This window comes from Bactrocera oleae, chromosome 5 (genome assembly GCF_042242935.1).
Source record: "Bactrocera oleae isolate idBacOlea1 chromosome 5, idBacOlea1, whole genome shotgun sequence".
Lineage (NCBI taxonomy): Eukaryota > Metazoa > Arthropoda > Insecta > Diptera > Tephritidae > Bactrocera > Bactrocera oleae.
This window is the reverse complement of record NC_091539.1, coordinates 13,041,997-13,069,649: the sequence shown is the minus strand read 5'-3', so window position 1 is coordinate 13,069,649 and position 27,653 is coordinate 13,041,997. Positions and strand designations below refer to the sequence as shown.

The 27,653-nt window shown below is 32.5% G+C and overlaps 1 protein-coding gene across 6 annotated transcripts in view; it reads left to right on the top strand.

Annotated features, from left to right (window-relative positions):
• The window catches only part of spri (Src homology 2 domain-containing protein sprint), a 444,507-nt gene that overhangs the window by 244,727 nt on the left and 172,127 nt on the right, over positions 1–27,653 (top strand). Inside the window, exon 1 of one of the 6 annotated variants that reach the window (XM_014229881.3) lies at positions 26,574–27,482. The exons of the other annotated variants lie outside the window; for them this stretch is intronic. The gene's annotated coding sequence lies outside the window, so the exon portion shown is untranslated. Of the gene's footprint in view, positions 1–26,573; positions 27,483–27,653 lie in introns of those variants that run through there. 6 annotated transcript variants of the gene reach the window in all.

The window sequence follows — 27,653 nt, the reverse complement described above, 5'->3', positions numbered from 1 at the left end:
AAATATTGTGACAATATGACCCAAGAAACACATTTATATATTATAATTAGAAAAAAAAACAAAAATTTAGCGTTGATTTGTGGTTATAGTTAAAACCAGGGATATTTGCCAACCAGCTGCTTCATGGTTTCAAAATCATTGTCTACAAATGTTGCTGAATTATTCTGTTAACTCGAAGACATGGCTTGCAACAAAGTTCTGAGTATCAAATCTTTATCAGTTCCCGTAATATCGGCAGATGTATCAGGATTACTGAAAACACACAAAAATACAGCACAATAACAGAACGAATTTGACTTTGAATGGAAAAAATGACATTAGTATATTGCAGATTATATGAATGTAGGCAACTTATGACAGCTAAACTTAACTTTAAGTGCAGATTATTACTTTAAGACATGGGGAATCGTAAAATGCCTAAACTAGAGTGTAAACTAAAGTATCGATGTAAAAATACATTCAACACAAGTTAGTTATTGTTAATTTTTTAACATAAAATAAATGTGTTACCCTTCAAAATCCATTAAAAATAATTTAAATACGTATACGTAATAAATCGCCTGACTTCTTTGAACTTCACTTTTGTTGCGAAATATTCTCGCTGTGTGCATGTGCTCTTAAAAAATTAATAAGTGTTCACAATTTCAATGCTATTTTTAGAAACAACCGTTATATTTATAGAAAAACCGGTTTGCCATTAAGAAGTTTGGACCTTTTAGAGACAATTTGTTTACTTTTTCGCTATTTTTTTTTTTTAATTATTTTTTTTTTTTATTATTGGCCTATGGGCGAAAACACTGTGCGTTGGTGGTATGACGTTGAATGAGTATATATGTGTGTGTTTGTTGTGGAAGCAATGAAATGGAACAACAAATGAATATTATAAACAACAACAAAAACAATAAAATAATACAACAACTAAAACAGCGACAACAAAACGCCACCAAAAGCAAAATTTTCAATTATTACACAAGTAACAAATACAACACTACAATGACAACAACAACAACGAAAACAAAAAATAGCAACAAAAACCACAAACTTTTTCAACTTTTTGCAACAAAAACAACAACACAAGTAATAACCAAAACAACAAAATTAACTACAACATCAAAAAATGACTTCAACAACAACAATTGCCTATTACACAAGTTTTATTTTTATTTTTCCCTTTCTAAATATTTTCTGTTTTATTTTTTGTTTCACTTTGCGCTTATTCTTACTTCTTTTTTGTACAACGAATTTCACTCATTGTTATTGTTGCTTCTGAGACGATTATGCACGCACAAAAGTTCATGTGAATTACAATTTAGTAATTATGAAAATGTTGCTGGTTTTGCTCGTGAAGGAGGTGAATGGATGCTGAATGCCCACACCGCCGCTGCTGCTTACTTCCATGCTTGTTGTTGCTGCGCGCTTGGTTAAAGGGGGTCGCGTTTATGCGAAATGCCGTTTTCATGTTCTGGCAACTCTTTAAAGGGAAGTAGGGCAGGCTAAATGAGTGTAATGTTGTTGTTGTTGCGTCGTTACCAACTGTAACAACTTCCGTTGTGCAGTGTCGGCCGTGCTGTGTGGCTGCGGCAGTGCTAAATGTTAATGTCTTTGCCCTTAATGTGTTGCTGGTAGACATAAAGAATAAGAAAATTAGCATTTAAAGTGCAAGTAAGGAAGAACAAGCAACAAGTTTATCGAATCCCACAGATTGGATGCTGAATTAAAAGACATGATCATGACATTTTCCTGTATTTAATGTTAATAGAAAAATGAATCGATTATAAAAATTTTAATTTCTAATTAATTCGAATCTTATTGTTTTCGACCATTTTATGGTTTTGCGCGAGAACATCTTAATTGGTGGTTCTAACCTTTAATATTTCCCGTCAAGTAATATGTGGACAGTTTTTCTGGTGAAAGAGATCAAAATGATGCGAGCTTAGTGCCCATATGTTAAATTTCGAGGGTTAAAATTTTTAAAATTACTTTTAATATTTAAGATATCCAGGGCTTCTGAAAATGGCCTCTCCCTAATAGTTTTTGACTTGGGAGCTTTTGCAGCAGTATTAGGTGAATCATTCATTTAATTACAATTATTTTCTATAAATATTAAATCAACACTTTTTGATAAAAACTTAAACGCATAAGCTATTTCGCAGAAGGCTATGTCAGAAAAATATTTCTTCATCAAAGGGCACTTGGAGCTTTCAACGAATCAAACAACAAAAAAATTGCCATAATTTAAATTTATTATCTGCTATATTTATATATATGTGTGTTTTTGTGTGTTTCTATTTTAAAGCGCAAAAATGATTTTCAATTGTTTTACAGAACATTTCAATTGAAATTCAATTTTGACAATGAGAACGCTGGTGTGGCAATATTTCTACAGCTTTATATACATAAATAGGCTGATATTTAATTGTAAACAGAAACTTGTATCCTCGCTGACACATTTGCAGCATAAATTTTAACGATTTTATGTACATAAATGTAAACAAGCTTTTATATTAGGGTGGTTCTTAATTGTTTGTAGAAAATTTTTACATATGCTTATCTATACCCTACTAATATAGAGGTAGTGATTATTTTATATTAAAGTCGAAATGATCACTTTTAATATATATCGTGTCTATTTAGAGAATACTAAGGTTTATACTCTTTGGGAAAAAAATTATATTAACTTTGTTATTTCTAATCACAAGAAACTTTACATATATGAGATGCTATATATTATTAATTTTATGTATGAGATTTACGAAATACCTCATTCGTAAGAAAAAAAGAACATGAGCTTTGATGCTCCTGCAGTTTGTCATCACAGATCCGGAGCTTTGACCCCAACATGGTACACATAAAGCAGGGAAATGCTCACAATATTTAGAAGTGATAAAGTTATAAAACTATTTTAAAATGTATGCAGTGAATATGAGACTGTAAAAAATTAATTTTTTTTTTTAAGACCATCTTATTGAATAAAAACTCAAAAATACGCAATACGTTTCATATTAGTGCAAGCTTGCCACAGGACATTACAATTTTACACACTTTTGTTGTTTACCTAAAGTGTTTATAATTAAAAAAATTTCCATATAAAATTAGTATAGAAAGTGCTCGCTTATCTTAACAGATTGTAAAAATCAAATTTTGAAGAACCACCCTAATATAAATTTATTTAGTAAATGTATAATAACAAACCGCAATTGAAGATCTTCATGCAGACAAACACGAACCATTTACCAATTCAAAACTAAAAGTGTTCTTGCTTCTTAAGTCACCATCGAGGCACCTATACTTAGAGCCCCTATAATATTTGTAAATGGCATATGAAATGTATAAAATAATAAAAACGAGTATCATTATATGCGGTGAGTCTGTAAAAAATTATTATATGAATCTTCAAAAGACCACCCTAATATATTAGTGGATTTATCATTAGAAAAAATATACACAAATAAAAAGTCGTCATGAAAACAAACATCAACCATTTGCCAATTCAACGCTACAATTTATATTAATTGTTGTTGTAATTTTAAGCATTTTGTATGCAAAGCATTTCCCCGTTGGTACCACATGGCGTATGAACAATTTACGCTATGAGTGGATGTGTGTATGTGTGTAAACAAAGCAATTTCAGCGGAACTAAATTGCGTCGCGACGTACATACGAGCATGATTCAGCGCCACGAGCGTGCATACGCATGAGTGTGTGTGTGTGAGTGTGTTGATGCTGAGAATATTCTAGCCGTACTTTGCACTCTGTGTGCGCCGTTTAATTGTTGATAATAATTAAAAGCTGCGAAATGTGCCGTTGCATGTTGTTTTTAATGCCACTGAAGTTGTTGTTGTTATAATTATTATGTTGTTGTACACTTTGTTATTGCTGACAAGCAATGTATTGCTGACTGACTGTAGCTGTGCTTAGCAACAAGTCAAGTTTAGTGTGTTTGTTGTTATTTACATTTTTTAAATTTTTTTATTTTATTTTGTGTTGTTTGTGTTGCATTTGTGAATTTATGAATCTATCCTTTGGGTGCAATAAAGTAATAAAATGTGCAATAAAGCAAATGAGCTGGCAAAAAGTCGTTTTTAACTCACAGCAGAAGATGATGAGCGTGAAAGCAAAACAAAAAACACAACAAAAACAAAATAATTGCCTCCAGTTGCAAAAAAGAAACAAATTTTATTTTTGTTATTGTTTTAATTCTCACATTTTATTGCACGAAATTATTTAATTACCCTGCACATTGTATTTTCTTCGTAAACATAACCTCATTTGTGCAATATCTTTTTCTGCATACTTTCCTTTTACACAAAAATTTGTTTTGTTGTACAATAAAATTTTGTTGTTCAAAAAACTTCCGTTCCTTCCATTCCCTATACTCTCAATCCCAAATAAAGAAGTTTTTACAAATCAAAATTACTCGCCTGCGGCCGGAATTTCGTTAGTCCAAGCTACTTCTCGCCCTCTTGTAGCCTGTGCTGCCTCTCTCACACTCCTTTGAACAACTTCGTAAATTATTTTCGTTGTTGTTTACTGTTTTTATATACTTTTTTGTTATTGCCGCCCAAAATTGCCTGCGGCGAGGTGCGCGTAGCGCATGGAAGTGGTCTCTTCGGGCTTATGGAAAGTGCAACGGATACAGGCAGCGGCCACTTCGGTAGTTAGCTGGCAATGAGCAAAATCGAAATTAAAATTATGAAGAAACGGAAAAGTAAAAGTTGATATTTCCTTCTCCGCATAACAACATTAAACTATACTATATACATATTTGAAAAAAGTATTAAAGCTCCTTGAATTTAAATAGTTTGAAGTTCTCAGATCACTATTAAATCAGTATTAACTTAGTTATTAATTTATAGGTCACCGATGAAATATTCAAAAGTATCAAATACTAGATTTCATAAAAAGTAACCCATTATTTTCTAATAGATGACTTTAGTAGTCTGTAATCCCCCGTTGAATTAATGACATCGATAAAGTCGAAATTTCTGAGCGGACGGTTACTGGCGATAAAAAGTGAGTCACTTACGACAACATCAAGCAAAAACGGATGTGGTCAAATTACAATGGCCAAGCCAGGATTGACTGTCAGGAAGGTTTTTCTGTGTGTTTGGTGGGATTTATAGGGAATTATCTACCATGAGCTTCTCCCATACACTTGATTTCACCGAAATCGGATATACCTTACTATGCTAGATAAAACCTACAATTTAATGGATTTATTTTTACAAGAACTAGCTTCATGCGTTCTTGAACATACTTTCGAAGGGTCTCGACCGATTACTTTTATTTCTGGTAGAGGAGAGAGTTTCTAGATGTAAACATTAAACGTAGCGGAAAGAGGGACCATCTTATGGAACCCCCTGCTTAACACTTCTATGCTTAGAATTTGGACACCGAAATAGTACGGATGATTGACAACCGCTCATATAATATGGTATAACTCTTCAGCTTTGGAGAAAGCGTAGATTTTTCAATGCCTTAGAGTAGTGTTGTGCCACAAAGGTGCTTAGTTTATCAGGTCTTTGATCCGTCTTATATATATACATTTTCTTCTCGATTTTGTGAACTTCCGACAGTTTTGAACAGCTCGATTAGATGACCATCCACTCACTGTTCAACAATATTCTTTACAATTTGAGTATTACCTTTTCGTACTTGCCTGCACATTTACAACAACTTGGAAAGTGGCGAATCGAACAAACAACTGGCATAAATTAGCAAACCAATTTATAGTTGCTACAGCACCGCTACTATACGCCACTGCATTAACACTATCTCCGCAGAACCGCTGCAACAGAAGTTCATTGTTACAGTTACAACAAATGAGTTTCCAATAACAAAAAGCTATGTATTGCTAGCCTGCTAGAATGCAAGTCATTATGAGCGGTCAGCTGGCTATTGTAGCCACTGCGGATACAGTTAGCTACTCGAAATTGCGCTGCCTATTGGTTTAATGCATTCATTGCAATTTTGTGCGCCTCTTCCGCAAAGCGGCAATGAGCCAACAATAAATTTTAGTGCGTTAGCAGCACTTTAATCGCTCGGTTGCATGTGGCAAGCGATTATTTATTGGAATTTTAAGTGCAACTCATATATTTGGCATGTGGTGCATGCCCTCAGTAAGTAATGTTGGCGTATCGTCAAAAAAGTAAAAACAAACAAAAACAGCAAAATTCTTGCACAAAAGCAATAAACACAAAGTTAGTGGAATTTGCAATGCATTGCCGGTAATGTTGCCACAAAAATGCGCACAAATGCAGCTTTGCCAAAGCGACTGTTGCATGCCACAACTGTGACTGTCTACTTTACGCTCTACTCAAGCGCAGCATGTCGAAAGTCGCTGCGTAATGACAGCAAGAGCAACAACGGCAATACACTCACAATTGCATTCCACAATTACAAACATCAGCAATCAATTGTGAATGATTTAAATGGTATTTGACTTGTACGCTCCGTGCCACACACCCGCCGCTGACGCCCACGCCTTCGCCGCACAAATTACGGCGACAACTTCAGCAAGTTGCCACCAGCGCTTCGCTGCACAAATCATGTGTGTTTTACACATTGCCACATCGATGCAGCGCTAAATGCTTGAACGGCATTAATGAGTATTCACATAAGTACATTTCAATCTGTGGTTGTTGATTGTGGTGTAAAAACAAAAAAAGAAAATTTTTTCACGACGCACAAGTGGTTCGAACTGCTGTAGGGCGAAGCATAGTGGGTAATTTTGAGACGTTTTAGAATAATTAAAAATTAAAAAATTTTAAAAACTTGATTTTGATCGTTCAGTTTGTATCGCAGTTTTATGACATAGTGTGCCGATATCGGTGTTTCTGACAAATGAGCAACTTCTTGGGGAGAAGAGCGATACCTCAAATACTTAGGGACTAGTTCGCGTATATACATACATACAGAGAGACGGGCATGACTAAATCAACTCAACTCGTCATGTTGACCATTTTAGTAGTGTAAAAATCATAAACATATTTATGCATATTTTAACGAACGAAGTCGGTGAAGAAGAGACTGAGCAAGCTTTTTGACGGATGGGTTGAAGCTTAGACGTTTGGTGGGGAGTAAGGAACTCTCCAACAAGCTGAGCTTTAGGCTACCGGATTACTGTAGCGTTTTTGTAGAAAAATGTGGCTGTCATTATTGAAGCAATAGATGTATTGCTCCGTTATGTAGTCTATTTCAAAAATGTGAGCATTTATTCCGACAGTTGAGCGGCTAGCGTTGAGGCTCATTGTGCGCTTAAAGTTAGTCCAAGAGTGTCTGTCTTCACTATCGCTAGCAATAAACTTCTTCATCATCAGACTCTTTTAAGTAACTGAATTAAAGTCCTCTCTCGGATATAATGGATGTATACAAATAAAACTGTATAACTCTCTTATCAATCCAAGTGTAATTGATGAGGAACGACAGGGGACTCTTGTAGTGTTGGAAAGATAAAAGCTACGGAAGATTGTTAGATATAAGTGATTTCGTAACAGTGAATATTGCATAGTGAAACAGCGAGTTATACCAACGGAGACAACTCCTTCCAGGTCCGGAGTTAATCAAGGCAACTTTGCAACAATTTTCTGCAGATTTGTTTTAACCAACAATTGATTGATCAGTGGACTCGTATCCTATATCCTCCCCGGTATATACGAGGCCACGGTTTGCTCTATCCTGCAGTCATGTAAAAGCTACGATTATTGACGATGTATGTCTCAAAAATCTGCTTAGAACTAATTAGAAACCAGTAATTTCAAGTGCTAAATTTACAGTTTTTTTAACTTTAATTTTTTGTTTATGCTGAGTTTTCATATTCGATGATTAAACTGCTTCAAAAGCTTTCAAAAATTAAGAACTTTTTGGCATAATAACAAAAATACCAACATAAATTTATTATTATTAAAAATACACCTTTTCCCTTATTTTCGCTAACAAATGACCCACTGTGCAATAGCGAATTGTAGAGAATTTAAGAATTCAAGAATTTAACCCTTAATTACAATCCATTGAACTTGAATTGATGTGGCAACAATGCGCCTTGAGTTTGTAGTTGTTGCTACAACTGTTTTTAGTTGTTATTGTTGCCTTTGTAAACGTTATCTGATTCGTAGCAATAAAAAAACATATAGACGAACTCAGCTGAGAGTAAAAACAACAACAATAACAATGCGGTGGATTTAAAAATAATTAACCGCTAAAAATACTGTTCTCTGCTAATTGGCGGTTACTGAGCGTCCGACTGCCACTCGACAAGCGACAAATGCGAGAAACCAATAACGATTACAATAAAAACATTGATGTCCCGTAGCATTGCAGCAACATTTCACAAAACTACAAATAACATTAACAATTGAGATTATAATTGCAGCAAATTATAGACAACACGACAATTTCATCGAGAGAATCGAAGATTGCCATTAAACTATAATGAGCGTGTACACATAAAATAGATTGTAAGAGCATATAGTTGCAATTTTATCTGTGAGTATGTGTGTGTATGAGCAAATGTGTAACAATAAAACCGTTAATTATCGCTCCTTGCTAGCATTTTCACTTTGATTTGTACCGCATCCACTAATTACTGCACTTAAGTAAAGGCAGAAATGAAACCAAAGTGTCTTTCGATTGAGCCACGAGACGAGAGCATTTTAAACTATTTCGCTTTTATTGACTTGAAATTCAAAACTTTCGCATCAGTTCTTAGACTAGGTGGTTTGATTAATTTATCCTATATACATAAGTCGTCTTCGGTTCGGTATTCGTTTATAATGTTTCTCTCAATTGTCTTACAAAAATTTTACATGAAAATCAAAAATAAAATTTGTTCAGGTCTATACAATAGAGTCTGCGTGTACTTTATTTAAGTGGTATAACTACTAGCTATTCTGTGTTAATGTAATTTGTACCAGTTGTCTCTTCGATTCTCGAAATCTTGGCCTTTGTATCTCTAGTACATCTTTTTGATTGTACTAGTCGTAAATTTTGTGCAAGCTGTTTGTTAGATTCTCCAACACTGATATATTTTGGTATAAAAAATATAATATATTTTATCTGAGTTATACCAGTTAATTTTTCTACATCTTTCACGAATCCCTCTCGTTGATTATGCTAGTCTATTTGATTTATATCAGTTGTTTGTTCGATTCTCCAACAGTCCTATATTTTGGTATAACGACTTGATATTCTATTTTTATCTGATTTTTACTTGCTGCTATTCGATTTGCCAAACCTTGGTCTTTTTTTCACTCATTTTTCGCGTTGATTGTGTCAGTCTACGTAATTTATGTCATATATTTATTTTTATATGATTTGTACCTGTTATTTCGGATGTCTCGTTGATTATGCCAGTCTATGTCATTTATACCAGCTGTTTGTTCGATTCTTCAATGCTTCTTTATTTTATTATAACCGCTTGTTTTCTATTTCTTGTTGATTATGCGAGTCTATAAGAAAACTCGTTTCAACATTAGCTATCAGTGAACTACATATACAAGCTTTGCTCATTTGGATTTCATAATTTGGATTTCATAATTCTGATGGCTGAGTGTTGTATCATCAGAAAGTAATATGGAGAACAAGTTCGTTAATTTCAGTGAAAGTAATGTAAAGTATTAAACAATATTTCTTGATTTGAATGATTCACCTCTTTTGAAGGCAAAACAATCTGCATTTCGGGGAAGCTATTTGAAAATGATGAGTGGTATTGGCTGCAACTTTGCAAACAAAATTGTTTATAATTAACCTGCTAATACTATTTAAGGTACACAAAGGCATTTGTGAATAGACGCACTGATTTCGCATACGATTGTGCGCGTCAAGCAATTAATTGAAAAAGCACTGTGCGCCAAAATTTCATGCAAATCACGGACCGCTATACATATTGGTAAACCACGTATTACCTAGTTTTGACAGGTGATACACATTCAATCAAAGTAAAAGGTTGATAATGGTTTTCATAGAACACTCTTGTGTCTTTAAATATATAGGTAGGTAATAAAAAATTACATTCAAATATTGAGCGTTGTCATGTTGTGCGTGTCAAGAAAGCTAACACATATGTAAATATACTTTTAGCAGTGTTGTCACCTGTTTAAAAATTGTAAATTAACATACAAATTTATACAAAGGGGGTGTCAAGTTTATTAGAAAGAAAGACTACAGCTAATAAATTTTTCGTTGGGTAGACTTACCAACTGTTTAAAATTTTTAAACCAATAAGAAATATCTGAAAAAATTATTAGATTATGTGCATCAACCTTGAGGTATTAAAAAAAATTGGTGTTAAAAGTATTTTCTGTCGATAAATTTTTAATTTTTTTCAGTTTCTGTTTAAAATATTTAAATCAATAAGAATTATATGAAATAATTATTATTTTATGTGTAAGAAACTGCAGATATTTAAAAAAAAATCATAGTATTTAAAAGATTATCCGAGGAGAGATTTTTAATTATTTCAAGTTTCCAGCTGTTTGAAATGTTTGAAGCAAAATAAAAAATAAAATTCTAAAAAATACCTGTGTTGAAAATATTTTCAGAAGTGGGCTGCCAGCTGTTCGAAAGTTTTTACTCAATTGTTTCGATAAGAAATTGCGTATTACAATGTATGGAAAAAAATCACTACAAAATGCGTATAAAGCCTAAAACTAAAAAACAAACTTACGGTTTCTCATTATTTTAAATGAGAGTTGCCAACTGCTTTAAAATTTAATAAATTTTTTAGATTTAATTTCATTTAATTTAATTGTTACAATACGTATATAAAACTAAGGAGTTTTTAAAAGATATAAAACAATTTTACTGTTAGGTTGCCACCTATTTCGATTTTTTATCACATTAAAATTTGTAAAAACAATAAATAAAAGATCACTAAATTAAACAGTTTCAAGAACGAGCCGAAAATTTTTTCGAGCAGAGTTGACACATGCTTGAAAACGTTAATGCAAAGAAAATATAAAATAATTTATTATTTCAAATAAATTAATTCTAATATTAAAATATTGACTTGCAATGATAACTGTCATATGGCAGATTAATTATGGATGCATATACTTATCATTCTTTATAGCATATTGCGCTTAATATGTTTTTGTTTTTAATTAAATTTATTGTTTTTGTTAAGAGCTAAAATGTTTACAGACTTTTCTTTCTCTCAGAAGAAATAGGAAAGATAATGCTGCCAGACTTTTCGTTTTACATAAGAAGGTGTATTACTATCTCGAAATTTAAACAATCACCGAAGTCGAATTATATTAATTGCTTAATATTAAGTAGCACAAACTATTTTTACTACCGAAAAATTACTGAAATTTTGTTTTTTCTTTTCTTTCAGGTGAGTTTCTTCAAAAATACAATTTCATTTACATTTGCGATTACCTTGCTACGAGTTCAACTGCCGTAAGTCATTATTTTTATATTTAACCTCACGAAATCCCGCTTACTGAAGTCTCTTGTGCGCAAGAGACATCAAATATAACGGTAACAATCTTGCTTGCGCAATAAATTCAAATTAGTTTCGATTAAACACGCACCAAATTACAAAGCACAAGCGTAAACAACAATTAGATATAAGTAGGTAGATAAAAAGAGCTAAATAAAAATAAATTGTTGACGGACAAAAAGAGTTCTTCGGCAGAAAGTGACCAAAGACACGCAAATCGTGGCGAATAAATGTTGACTGGTTGACTAAAAGACACAGAGAAGCAGTCAGAACCCACATTCTAATATGCGCTACACTAGCTACTAGTGTTGGTGTTGTTGTTGTACACAGACTTTGGCACAATTTTCGCATGTCAATTGCACATTCGGTGAAATTCAACAATTACCAAGTGCCAGGTTGCCATTTGACCAAGTGTAGCTCAGGCGACACAATTCAACCGTTAAGCATGCCTGCATACAACCGTTGCGCAGTCTTTTGTGCCACATGCATGTAAACATATGGACATACATAGAAATTTTTTGCACTCCTCGGAGCCGCCCCAAGGCTACAATGTCGAGAGTTAATTGATTTCGTGCAAAAATTCTACATATACATACATATATCCAAACTTTTTTGTTGTTTTATGTTTTCTTGCATATTAAATACATATACAAATATGTGTAGAAGTGACATATTTTATGACAATTGCCACCTGCTGACACCTGTGTTGACATTTCGCATTAGCAGTTATCACGTGACGACTCTGCTTTTGCCTTTTTAACTTGAATACTACTACAAGTGGTGGGAGTAAATTTGTGTGGAATGTGGGAGCTGAAATATGCATAAAGCAAGTATAAACGACACACTTGCCACATATTTTGCTGTGCCAAAAGGGGCAACTTTTTCATAACCGGGTCCAACAAATTAAATTACACACATTTTTTGACTAAAATTAGAATTAAAAGATCATAACACTGAATATCATAAATAACTTAATTTAGCTATAATAACAAAGCAATATTAGCCATGTTCGTATCATCAGTTCTGGGCTCGTGAACTTTACCTTCCACTCTAAACAAAGCAACAACAAAAGTACTTAGTTGAATTCAATATAAAAGAGTATGTGAGTTTTAACTTGCTATTATATCTTTAATTATTCCAGTATATTTGATTTAGACCAGTTCACAGTTCTGTTCGCCTTAACTTAAAGCGTGGCAAGCAGTTTTTTTAAAGTGGTATAACCGCTTGCTATTTCAACTTAATTATGCCAATCTATGGAGCTATCGTTAAACTTTAAAGAGTAGTGAAAAATTATTTTATAATTGTGTAAACTCTTAATGTTCTATCTAGACTTTATTATGCCAGTTTATGCGATTATACCAGTTATTTGTTTCACGCCGCACTCTGCACACTTTGGAGATGCGATCAAATTATTATTAAATACATATTTTTTGGCGAATTTACTATTACTCTTCTAAGTACTCAATAGTTAACTTTCAGTATGAACATAGTATGGTTATAAATGCGATAAATAATCGACTGAAGCCGAATATAATCTTTTAATATCATATTAACGAGGAATTTCGTAGGAAACATATAGGAGCAGTCTTTATGACCGTGGTTTCGTTGCAACCGTTGTTTTATCTTTGTATAAACCTTTTGTCTTATGTAGAGCTTGTTTTTTAAACTCTTAAATACTTAAAATAATAAATTTCGAAATTGAAATATTGCAATTTTTGACAACACTTTGAAGACACTTTGTTATGGCAAAATTAAAAATTTTAACAAAATTAGTTATTAAATGTTTATTATGATTTGCTGGAGGTTAACCATTGTAAGAGATATACGATAGTATTATATTTCTGGTACTAGACAAACAGCAGTTCTCAGCATAGGGGTCTACATTATTCAGTGGAGCAAGTTATACTTTTCAATGCTTATAAAAGTATGTACGCCCGTTCGCTTCACAATAAAGAGTTTTAGGTTAAGATGTTTTGTTTTTTGTTCTCAGACCTCAACATTTAATTACAATAATTATATTGAAATGTTGGTAGATCAGTACAATGGGTATATCGCCCTATAAAGAATAAAAAAAAATTATTTGAAGTAGAATAGTTTGAAACATGCAAGGCAAAGTGGTCAGCAATTACTGTGATTAGCAGAAATTATTAAAATAAACATTTTTAAAAGTGTTCTTTATTATTATGAAAATACTTTTTTTTTAGTTTTATTTTTTTTTTAAATATTTTTCAGTAAATAAATTATATTCTAACAAAAAATGTTCTTCCAAAACGCATAAAAGACTTCAAATTGAGCTCAATCCTGTTTTGTAAGTGATCAATAATTTCATAACTTCCGTTAAACGTCAAAACAGCGCGACACAGCTGCTTAAGCAGCACATTTAGCGTTCTCCCGTCGCACCCACACTTCCATACACTGACTTGTATTTATTGCTGTGATATTTTATGTCCTTCGCGCCGTTATGTAAGTGTTCGCCCGTACTTAAGTACTTTTGCAATAAATCTGCACTAATGCCATTCTAATATTAATTAAAATAATTAATGTGACTTCCAAGCGATTACAAGGTGGTCCATAGCTGCTGTATTTATGTATGTATGTGAATGTATATGTGTGTGTATTATTAGATTCTACTTCGATAAAGATTAAATAATAATTTCTTATGGGCGCATTTTGTACAGGCAAATGCCCTTATACAAACATACATACATATGTATGTGTTTGTAATGCGACAGAAAAGTAGTATTGGGTAATGGCACGCTTTCCATTCATTATTATGCACCCTAAAGCATAAATACTTGCACATAAATATATTTTATGCGTCCACAATAAATGCCTGTACACCGCTGCCAGCGTAGCAGTCGCTGAGGGGCAAAAACATTTGCAATTGTCGCAATGGAAAACTCAACAGAATTATGTAGGCGTACTGTTTGCCTTAAACTATGCATAGCTTCCGGGGTTGCTGGTAGGGGAGCCATACACTAAAATGTTTTTATATACATATGTATGTATGTGTGTGCCGAACCTTTCGTGAAGGCGTTAAGCCGCATATGAGCAATAGACAACAACTATTTAATTGATTGTATTTATTGTCACACACACACACATTTACTCCTACATGCATAATTTAATATATGCGTGCGTCATTATAGCATAATTGTTGTTGTTATTTTCATGATTCCACTGGTGTTGGTGACACAAATGTGAGCCTTCACTGTTTAATGAGATATGGTTAGGCATATAATCTATGAGCATATATGGTAAATATACATATGCTATATTGACGCATATTACAATTCCACATAACGGTACAGCACGCAAATGCACGCATATGTACACTCACGCGCACACGCTTCGATGTGGTGGGTGCAAAAATTGGCTGGCGACAAGCAATTAATTTGCCTAAGTTAGCGTCAAATTTACAGTAACGGCGCAAGGCAGCACCGTTACGTAGCAGCAAGTGCTAAATTCTTTATATACATATGCATAATCCTATCACATATATTTTCATAAACTTGGCTGCGAATTTTGCTCTCATTTGAAGCCGAAGCACCGTTTAACATTCAATTATTGTTTGCGTGCCAATAAATTTGCACACTTTTTGTTGCTGTCAACAATAGTATTTGCGGTACTTTCAGGATATTAGAGCGGATGATAATTTAGAATAATAGTTAGCGCTAATACTAGTTAGCGAACAATTTAAATATTAAATTTATGCTATACATTTTCTCGAAATAAATCATTTCAAACATCTGGCAACACTTTTGAAAACTAATTCCAATAGTAATCTTTGTCAAACCTATTTAATTTGAGGGTTATATTTTAAGTTATTTTATTATTTTAATTTAATCTAATATATCAAAATATGGCAACCCTATGGCTCAAAAAATAATTCCAATTACCAACTTTTATTAATTAAATTATAATTTGGTTTGATACCCATAAAGTAATAATTCAGTTAATTAAATAATCAAAAAAAATGTTTTGAAATGTTCGCAACGCGAACTTTTTAGAATGTGGCAACTCTCCTCAAAAATAATTACAATACAAAGCTCTCTAAATATCTTTAAGTTGATATCGATATTAAAATAATTTGTTCATCTCAACAATTCTAATTAATTATTTTCTTTTAATATGGTAACTCTACTTAAGACATACATAATTTCCACTTAAAGATTTCTTAAATCTCTATATTTTGATAGTCATTATAAAATGATACATTTATCGCACCAATTTTATTGAATTTTTAATTTGGCAACAGTGTTCTAATTTTATTTTCAACTGTAAGATATCTTCAAACACTATAAAAATGCCCATATTTTTACAATTCGTCCGTCTTACAATTTTACCGAATTAAATACAAAAGAGATGGTAACCCTGTACAAATGACAAACGCTTTTGTACCTCTTAAGTTTCATACTGGTGTTATAATAGTTCAGAAATTTTACTAATTTGTTCAATAAACATTTTAATGTGGCAACCCTGAACAAATTTTATTTCAACTCTAAGCTTTTCAAACCCCTTTAACTTTATATCCATGACCAAATAATCTAATCAAATTTCCTTTACCAATTTTATTAAATAAAATTTTTGTTCAGTGGTAGTCCTGTTCAAAATATATCAATTTTTAACTGTTAGCTTTCTTAAACCTACTGAGTTGGTAGTATTTTGTTAATATTATATTACATTTTTTAATTATTATATTTTTATAAATGAAGATTTTAGAATGGTGGCAGCACTATTTAAAATTGTTTTTCGCTTGTAAGCTTACATAAACTTTCGTTACCCATATTATAAGTTTTCTTTATTGTATACGTTTTTTTACAGTCTAAATTAAAACCGGTGGCAATCTTTAATCTGGTACTTTTTACAACCTTGTCTAAAGAAATTCTTCTTGAAAAATAGAAATAGCTGATTGGTTTCGCATAATCTGTATGCGCAGTTTTGATAGTGTAACAAAATTTTATCAATTGAGGTAAAACTCACTACTTTGTTATATTTTCCATAAATTACTTAGAAATAAATTATTATATAAATATATTTTTCCATATCAGCCTGTAAAAACAATACTATCAATTGTTTAACTAATTTTTATCTGAAATTGTCTGTAAACGGCCCCTAAGGGTAAACAAAAAATTTGCACTCACAACAAATCGAGCTTCCACTTTAAAGCTCCGCTCTTTGATATTATTATTCGTTTGCGCTAACAAAGCAAACTCATTTTGTGGAACCTAAACGAGAGCTATAACAACAAAACATGCAATAGCTATTAAGAAAATGCCGGAGCTTAACGAATACAAGGAAAATGCCAGAAACAAGTATCAGTTCTCGTGTCGCTACAATAATAAAGCACTCAAATGAAATTGCCGGGTTTTGGATGCTGTTCAAGAGAGTCATTGAAAGAAAATATGCTCAAAAGTTTACTCAGTAATATTGCAGAGCGCAAAGCGTTCACAAATCGTATGAGTAATAAATTGTTGAAGTCGTTACTACGAAGAGCGACTTGCTGTGGAAACTAAAGCTAACTGGGTGGCACACGAGTAAGATACAGCTAGACGCTAAGACGCGACCAAAACAAATACAAATTAAATTTTCAAATTTTCAGCAAACCGGCAAAACAAAAAAAAAAAAAAATACGGAAGTAGTGAGGGCGTTTGACAGCGAGCGAACAATAAGCGAATGTACTCCAACAAACATGTGTGCAAATATTAGCTCTTTCAAATAAGCTATTAAAATTTATTTTAATGCTTGCTAGCAACAAGCGTTGGTAAATAGTTTGAAGTCGGTCTAACTTCATTCTGTTTATGGTTTTTAGCCATAAAGGCTGCATTTTGTCTGTCCACATGCATTTCGTTTAAATTCCTAATGGTCGTGCCTTGTTAAGCTTCATTTAACTAATGATCAAGTTTAATTTTTCGTTAAAGTATTTAAAATCTATTTATAGATATAAATGAGATGCATAATCTTAAGTGTACATGAGTTTAATTATAACATACAGTAGGTGTGTGAAATATACGTACAAAATCTCACAGTCGTATTGCATTCTCGCAATGCTAATTAAATAAGCAAGTTGCTAAAAACGATACATAATGAAATTTCCGAGAGATCTCTTATCTAGAACCCATCTTAGATATCTAAGAGCTTCGCAGTTTAATGGAATAGATAAAATCTCAAAATTAGATATCAAGCCTCTATTAAACTTGGCACGAATCGTTGACGTTCTTTATGACGAATACATCAGTTCAAATTAAACTGAACCTGCATCTTTCATTACAAAGCATCAGTAGGTCTATGTATGTATGTATGTCATGACAACAGAGTCACCTTTAATGCAACAAGCAATAACAAATCTTAGAAAAAGCTTTTCAAATATAAACCTATTACTCGTTTGGGGTCTACACAAATATTTAGGTATCTTCAGTTTCCGGATAAAAACAAAAACCCACCATAATTAAGGGAAAAAGGTCCACCAAGTTTCATCACAGCACTCTGATGTCGAAATAGTTTTCCTTTTAGGGAAGTTGTCAAATTTTATGTAGATCTCAACTGCCAACTTTGAATTGTTGCTAATCTAGTATTGATTCAAGCATGGCTTTGATATACTTGACATTCGCAAATCTTAAAAATATTTTCTTAACTGAATTATAACGTCCTCCAAAGAGTTGATTTAATTTAATTCTAGTGGAGATATTTTTATTAGCTATTTATTAGCAAAAATTTCCATCGAGGCGATTACTAACCCAATGTCTTAAGGCCCTCTAATAATTGATTACGTGATAATTGAATACTTAGTAAATTGAACAGCGATCAATCACACTCCACTCCACTCCAGAGTGCCTTAGACTTATGGCCTTTAATCATCTACAAATCTTGGGCTCAATGAGTATACCTTTCTACCTGACATTAAGAAGGCGCTATAACCTTTTCAGTAACTGAGTAATTAGTTGTAAAATGTCGGAAAGTATTGGAAAACTTAATTGAACGTCATGCCGACACAATTGTGTGTAAATAGCTGACATGATAGTTTGACATTGTTTTTGACAGCTGTCAGATGCTGCCAGCAGTTTGTAAGCAGTATTAATGCACACACTGTACTCACAAACAGTTTTATATACTTATATACAGTTACTTAGTGCATTTATTTTGTGTACGCTAACCTCTAAGTGTTATTGCTCCAAAAGCTTGCCGGCAATTCAAGTGTGTTTAAGGGTTTTTAAGCTGCTAAGCTTTCCAAGCGATTTGATGCGTATTTCTTATTTTTATTAAACTTTTAATTCCTCTGCTAGCTAATACTGACATCATTTTTTGTTCTTTTTTACACATTTTTTTTCTAATTTCCTCTTATCTATTTCTGCGCTCTCAACTGTGGAATTGAATGGCGCGTATCCAGTAGCGGGTCCAAGCGATATTAAAAGTCTTAGCGTCGATCTTACCTTGTTGTTGTTATAGCTTGCTGCTTTTAATTGCTGCTATATTTGTTTTTGTTGTAGTTTTACATACATATGTATGAAGTGCGCTTGTGCCGCATGTTTGCCTGCTTGCCGCTTTTGGCTGCGGCGATGCGTCATAATTTTCTTGAAAAATTACATATGTACATACACATGTACGCGCTGTTTTATTTGTATCTGGGAGATACCACAGATACTTTACAGCATACGAATGAATTTTAAAATTATGAATAAAAAACTTGCACTGGCAAAGCAAATTTTTATTTCTTTTATTTGCTACGGCTCAATTGTGGCAAATAAGGAGCGAAAGCATTGAGTACACGAAAAAGTCGGCGATAAACACAAACGTACAATAATCTTACAAATATGCCAAGCATTAAGAATCATGTCAGTTGTTTGCGGTTTCATTCTGTTTTGCTCGCTTTCTGGCAGCTTGTGTTGCCTTCGTTTTGTTTACTTTTCATTTGTAATTTGCTTTAGCTTGGTTTATGTCGCTTGCGATCACGTTAGTGACCCGGCACAGTGGGCAATTTACATATGTATGTTTCGTTGAAATAATTTATTCTGAATAAATAATTACAATTAATTTTGAATAAAAATTAATAAATATTCAGCAAGCATTAATTTTGAAAATTTGTTTAAAAATAAATTCAACAAATTTTGAACTAAAATTAATTTTGAAAATTTTTTTAAAGTTTTTAAAAAGTTATAGACATTAAAACTATTTCTCATAAGAATTTGTTTTCAATACATAATTTTTTAATAATAATTAATTTGATTAAAAACTAAATAAGAAAATTTTAAACTTTGTGAAGAAAAAAATATCAGAAAAAAAGTAAAATAAAACTTAATTCTGAAAAATTTATTTGACGCAATGGTGTGCTGATAATTTTTTTTATTTTTAATTATAGTGAATAAAACTATTTTGGCTAAACATTTTTTTTCATGACGTAATTGTTTTGAATTAAAATTAAAAAAACAATAAATTTCAAACAAAAATTAATTTTGAATACTATTTTTAATAAAAATTATTTTAAATACATATATTTTTGAATAACCATTTATTTGATTAAAAACTATTTATGAAAATACGAAAATGTTTTATGAAAATGTTATTCAAAATAATTGTTTTTGTTTAAACAATTTTCAAAAAAAATTGAAAAAACTTTATTTAAAAAAAAAATAATAATATGTTGAATAATTTGTTAAATAATAATTATTGGTTAAATAAACGTAGATTCTGTACTTATTAATGATTATGTTTTAATTAATATACTTTAATTATTAAATTTTTTTTTAAAGCAAAGTCTTAAAAATTTAATACATATTTTGAAAAGTACTCAAGTCTTTACTTTCAAAACTATGTATTTTTCGAAGAAATACAAATTATTAAATTTTTATTACAAAATTTCTTAAATTTTAAATGAAGGCGTAAAAAATTTGAAGTCTTAATTTACCAACTCTAAAATTTTTGCATTAATCAAAGAAATAAAAGAATTACTTATAAAAGTTTAAAAAATATATATATTGACGAAGTTAATTTATAAATTAGTACAGATTTTGTGAAAAATCTGAAACTACTTAAAGAGCAATAAACTCCGTTCGTTAGAATGCTTTACTCTTAACTTTATTACATGCTGTTACGAGAAGTAAACCTAAACCATACAAACCAGTAGAGTATTTACTTATTAGTATAACTAATAATCTGGCGCTCTGAAATTTCAAACGATTTTCCTCGTCCCAATTGAGGACTCGTAACAGAAATTATGGAAATTTGAATCCTCAATTTTAAATCTGTCACGCTTTTTTAATGGTTTTGTGATATGTGAAGTTATGAAATAATCAGTAGAAACTACTACATATGTATATTAACTGTGTGAGAAGTGCTTAAGCCGTGTTCGTCTGCACGTCGTTTTTTAGATATCGCTCTAAAATTTTGCGCACGTACTTTTCTCCTCAAGGAGCTTCTTTTTTTTGTCGGAACGGATGACATCGGACCACTATAGCATGTAACTGCCATACAAACTGAACGATCACAATTAAGTTATTGTAAGGAAAACATTTTTAGTTGACGAGCTATTTTCACCATATTTGGCATGGGTTATTGCCCAAAGCAACGCTATAGTATCTGAGGAAATTTTTTAGATCGGATCACTATAGCATATAGCTGTCATACAAACTGAACGATCAAAACCAAGCTCTTGTATTTAAACTTCTTATATTTTTAAGGAGTATTTTATTTTTGGGGCAACTTTTTTTTCTTGTTTTATTTTAATTTACATTAAATTTTCTTCATTTCAATTTTCTAATTTAATTCAGGCTTTTTTTTAAATATTTTTAGAAAGATAAAAAATTACAGCAAACTTTGAGAACTTCAGTTGCACACTAATATCAAATTAAATTTTTAAACTTTGAGTTTTAAACTATTTACTATTTTGGTAATTGAATAACAACTTTCTATGCAAGCGACACACTGCACCGTCAACTATGTAACTACGCAGACTGCCGGCTATACTGTGCCAACGCGCCACCGCCGACTGCTGTGACCATGCTGTTCACCCATAAGTCTCCACACTCTTTAGCGCATTTTTATTATTGTTTCACATTTTGAACTTTTTGATGGCTTTGGCGGCAGCAATGAGCGCAGCTGTTCGACGTTGCCTAAGATCCGATCAAAATCCAAATGGGCAAGATACACAGATATTTGCGCAAATAAAGCACTAACTAGCCTGGCGACCAGCAGCAGCCAACAGTCATTACCACCGACAAGTAGTGAGGAGCCAGGCAGTGAGTACTGCGGTCAGATTGAGCAGCGCTGATAAATATTGTAGCGAACGCGGAGTTGCAGATGAAAAGGCGCAATTGGAATTAAATTGTCAGGGATAAACAAAGCAGTGCGCTAGTCAAAAGCTATTTTTCGTATTTCTGTATGCTGCTAGGTAGACGTACTTGTAAGCGGCAGTGTATTTTGGGGTCAAAGTATTTTACATTGCACAGGCGATAATTTTATTGTTGTATGTTTGCTTGTTTACGAAAATAAGTGTGGCTCAACTGTAAATGACAGCCTTATTATCCTGTCAAAATGCGCCCAATTCGGTAGGGCGATTTGTTAAGTTGAACAATTATTGACTATTTGACGAAAAAATTGCGGGAAACGTGGGCGCCAATGATGGATGTGATAGTGGTAGCGCATTGTTGGGATTTTCAGAGTTTTACATAATTATTTCTTTAATTTTTATCAAGTAAAAACTATTTTCGCGAATCAGTTGCATCGGATGCAAAAAAAAATATGTTAACACTTTTATTTTTATTTTTAAATTATATTTTAAAATATGTTTGTGAATATTAGTCGATAAAGTACATTACGCCAATGTATTTCTTTTGTAACTTTCAATGTTTCTGTTTTTTTTCGAAAAAAAAAATAAACGAAATTTATTCAAATATTCTCAAATACTGTACGCCACTGACAAATTCTATATACCTCTTTTAGGATAAGTGAACTTGTGGAACACCTAAATCTACTTAAAGACTAATTATGCTTGCTAAACTTGTGGAACGGTAACTATACCCACCTGAGTAGCAAGAAAATTGTGTGTTTCATGGAATGAATCGTGCCAAACTTAGAGTTAAGTAACATTTTTACTAAGGTTCTAGATCGGTTACTAGTTCTGACCGTTCAAAGTTTTTTGTTCAATATTTTCTATCAATAAAAAACCATTTACCATATACACATGTATGTATGTTACCCAGTACAATAAAATAAAATAAAAACGGGTCAGAGGCTCCGTTTTCATGGAGTTACAGTAATATTTCTATTAAGGTTCAAGATCTCTGACTACTAATTCTGGGAACACAAACTATTTTTTTTCATATTGCTCATTATTTTCCATCAATAAAATATAATGTTGGGCTGATTTCAATATGGTCATAATATTCGACCCAATTACCGCTCCCAACAATAAAATTCTTGTCACATTTAGATATGCTGTGATATCGGCATGACATGTAAACAAAAATAAATATTTTCAAACATACATATATACATACATACATACATATTTGTGTTCAAACATATGTTTGTAGTGGTCTTCGTGCTTTAAAATGCCAATAGACACACCCACGTCGCCGGATATAGGTATGCTTACAAATGTATGTATATAAATCAATTTAGATATATGATATACATATCAATGCGTGTACTCAGTTATATAGACAGTCATATGTATGTACATACAACCATTTACTTATATATGAGTGCACCACTCTATACTCAAATATCCATCAAACCAGCACAATTTTATTTCAATTGTGCAAGCAAGCCGTAACCGGCACACTTAAATGTCAAGTAAAATATTTGTAAATATATACCACATATGTATATGTAGGTATTTACATATGTATTCATATATTCCATAAATACATACACATGTCAACGTCTCACTAGCGCATACCGTTAAACCGAAAAGAACGCCCACATGCCACACTACTCGCTTACTATCTGCCAACAGATAGCACCGAAGTAGTACAACAATGATATGAGACAGATACTCGAATGTAAACAGCGATAATGAAAGCGCAATCGAAAGTGCACAACACTACTATTAATGATATGGAGGCTGATTCACACATATAAGTACAAGTATATAAACAGATAAATTGCCCGATTGCAACAATTATAGCTTGTCTTTATATCACATACTCTTCGCCATTATCTGCATGCTTTATCACATTGTTGTTGCTACTGTTGTTTTTGTAATTATTTGTCACTTTCGCTTTGTTCTGCAATTAGCGAGAATCATTAAAAAACTGACAATTGGCAAATAAAATACGTAAGGAAAATATTACAAGTGGTTATGAACTTTTATAAGTGTGGATATATATCCATATATTATATATATATTTATCATACAAACATACATGAAAAATATATTATGTAAAATATAATAATATAAATAATCCTGTGAGAATTTAGATAATCAAGCATAATCCTAATAACGACCCGAAGTTTCATTAGGCTGAAATATTATTTGGAGCTGGAAGATCTACTAGAGCATTATTTGCAATTTTAAATAACGGGTGTTGGGTTCGTAAAGGTTTGTTCATTAGTTCATTGGTCGGAGAGGTCCGTAGAATAGTTTAGTAATATAATATATAGTATAAAAATACTAACATTATAATAAAAATAATGCGATGTTTAAAATCATAAAGTCTCAAATTTTATAATTTACATATTAGGAATTTAATATTCATGACAGAAAATTTCTCAACTTCAATCTTACAATGCCATTGAGGCGTCGTTCCTAATATTTATTAGAGAAATTAACTTTTGAAACACTTGAGTGATAAATTAATGTATTAAATATTTGAGAAGTGCAGGTATATAGTTATGAAGGAATGAGAATAATGCCATTCGTCTTAAAGTAGGTTTTGAATTGTGTGGCTTGCCTTTCCAAATAACTAATCACATAACTTCATTCGGAATGTGCATTAAAAGTATTTTTACCCCCCACAGTTTAGATATATTTCCTCGTATAAACACATTTTAGAATGTATTGAGAATTTTGCGCTTAAATTAATGATGTCAAAAGCTTATTTGGCCTTGTAATTATCTTGCCTAATATAATTTTTATATTTCCAGCGGAGATTTAAAAGCATTGATCGGCATAATTCCTTCTTGAGTAGTATCTGATCGTCAAAAGTTCGAAGTGTTTTTGAGTCTTTGATCTAACATTAATTTTAATTTTTAGGTATTGAGACATTTCTGATCGATCGTCTTTATGGGTAGTGCTGGATACTTATTTAATTATCTACATTTTGCTTCAACCCTTATGACATTTCTTAATATATATCAAAAGGCGATATAGGTATACGAGGAATCTATACAGAAACAAGAGGCATCTATAAAAAGTTATTATCTCCTTCAGGAGTCTTATTACTTAATTATATCATTTTGCTCTTCACTTACTGGACGTTTACGGCAACCGATATTTCGACCGCTTAAAAAGCATCAAAATCTATGCATATTGTTTAATTTTATTCAGATGGACTTTTCAAAACATTTCTTCACGGCAGAAGGTTTGTCATTGCTTGCAAAAGGTTAGAAAAAACTGTTTTCATATTGATCGAAGTAGGAGTCGAATCCAGGCCTTGCGACTGATAGCACAACTATACCATAGTGTTAGCCAATCATCAATTCTTACAATTTTGCTTTAACCCTTAAGGCTTATACAATTATTACGTGTACAATTTTCTTATATCGTGTAATTTCTTATCATTAGTAGGAGAGATGGACATTTACCTTATACATGCCAAAAGTGTATCTAATGACCTTGTCTAAATATGCCAATGTTGTAGATTGACTTAGTACATGCTTTAGTATTTTCTTCTATCAAGAGACTTCATCGCCTACAAAACTTTGGGCACAGCTTGCATTAAACTCTGCCAGTTGTGACAAGATCACTGAGTAGGATAATGGCGTACCCAGGCGCAGTATTTCAATTAGTAATGAGATAAAAAGCAGTCAGCTGACCTTTAGCAACGGATTACTGGAGCTAGCTAACCAATACCATGGGCTATTGTGTAACAAATTTTTTCAGGCACTATATAATTAGTTACTATATCGTAAAGCTCAGACCTTTCCATTCCTTAGTAAAGTGTGTAACTACTTTAAATAAAACGAGCTTTCAATGTGCTTTCATCAAACATCTTAAAAAAGAAAAACAAATTTTTTCATTGTGTCTACTGAAGTAAGTAGAAACTACTTGGAAATTCGCTTGTTCTCTTCCTTGCTTATAATTAGTTTAAACTGGGCCTTAACTTTAATTAATTTGAAAAAAGAAAAAAAGCTTCATCTGAAATTTGACAGCTTCTACAATGGCAACTGAGTAAAAACTTCTACGAAGTTCTCTTTATGACTAAATCGAGTTAATGAGCTTTCAATAAACTTCCACTGAGCTTTCATTGAAAAACTGAAAGTAAGCTCCACTTTAAAATTTCATAACTTTTAGAAAGGAAATATTTAAGACTTTTTGCATTTCAGCACGTATTCAGCATATGGCTAAGGTATCATAAGGTAAAACCCGGTTTGAAACTGCAGTATTGGGTATTTAGTTTAAACCCACATCAACTTCGTGTTTCTATGAACCCTTAACTATATATAATTCAGCTGCTACTCACCCATTGTATGCAACCATCACCCACCTGTAATTTTATGTTTAAGCAACCAAAAAATCGCATGCTACTTTATCTGTATTACTCTCAGACCGGCAAAGTCGCATGCTACCTTCCACAAAGCATAAACGATGGGATGAGCATAAATCGCTGGAGCGTAGCGCATAGCGCTTGACATCAGCCACCACCGACAACACAGCTAGATACGAACAACCACTGAGAGATACTTATGCTCGCAGAAACTGCGGTGCTCAGATACACTACTTCAATACAATCCAAAGCAAAGCAACACAAATACATAGCAAACAAACGACGGAGCACAGAGACAGTGGCTGAGTATTGAAACCGACCGCCTGCCGTTTTAGGTGGAGAGAAGGTCGCTTTTGGTGCGGTGTTTGTGGGGGTGTGGTGCTGTCTGGCATTTTAGCTTTGCTCTGGTGGCTGTTTGGCCGGCATGGCGTGGCGCGTTGCTCGGGTGTGCCAAACTTTGCTATCGTGTGCTCAGTTGTCTTTTAGATTCCACACGTATCGGTCATACATAACGGTTGAACGCGCGCGTTGGTCAAAGAAAAATTGAGAATTTTTTGAAGTCTGCTATTAACAAATAAAATAAAACCAGAAACATGAAATCATAAATTACTTTTTGTGCTTAAAGTGTTTTTGCACTGCTTGCCTGTAAAGTTGAAAATTTGCAACAAAAACGACTGCTTTGAGCAGACGTTCGTGTGGCAGCGGCAGCCGACAACTGTCAAAGTGGCTAAATGATACCAAAAATAAACAAACAACAACAACAATAGGTAAACAAATAACAACAAGCAAATAATAACAAAACAACAACAAAGCAAAAGCGTCGTACAGAGTCGTAGGCAAACCAAGCCAAGCGTAGCGCGTCGAAACGGAGCGCATCGGGTGTTGAGGCTGTGCGAGTGCATCGAATTTCAGCAAAAATTTTGAAATAGAAATTTAAAAAAAATTAATTTTTCTATTTCTGGAAAAAAAAGTAAGTGCAAAATTCCAAACGCAACGGAAACGGATATTGCGGGCTACACTGTGTATATTTTATTGCAAAAAAATAATATAAAAAAACAACAACAACATATGTGTTCAGTGTCTGCGCTTAAACAAACAACTCGAGAACAGCCACAAATGCGGTAAAATTTGCTAGAAATTAGCAAAGCAAAGTACATATATACATATGTACATGATTCTTGGCAGCCAGTCACTGTCTGCTCTCCAGTCATAACAACAAAGTGTACACGCTAGCGTTTGTGTGTGTGTGCTGAAAAAGCAAAAAAGAAATTAAGCGATAAAGTGAAACGCTGAAAAATTTAAAGGTAGCAGAAATACAAAGAAAACAAAAACAAAAATTTAAAGCTTAAACAACAATTACAAAAGTGATAAATAAAGTATTGGCGCTGTTTGTGTGGGTATGTGGGCGCTGCAATTGCGTAAAAAAAGTTGTTTGAATTATTTTTAAGCGTTTGTTTGTTCGTGGAGCAATATGTTGAATTTGCCGGTATTTGCTTAATGGTTTACACAAAAAATTATTAAGTTTCATTTTTTCGTGTATGTTTACATTTTGTTTATATAAATTTGAT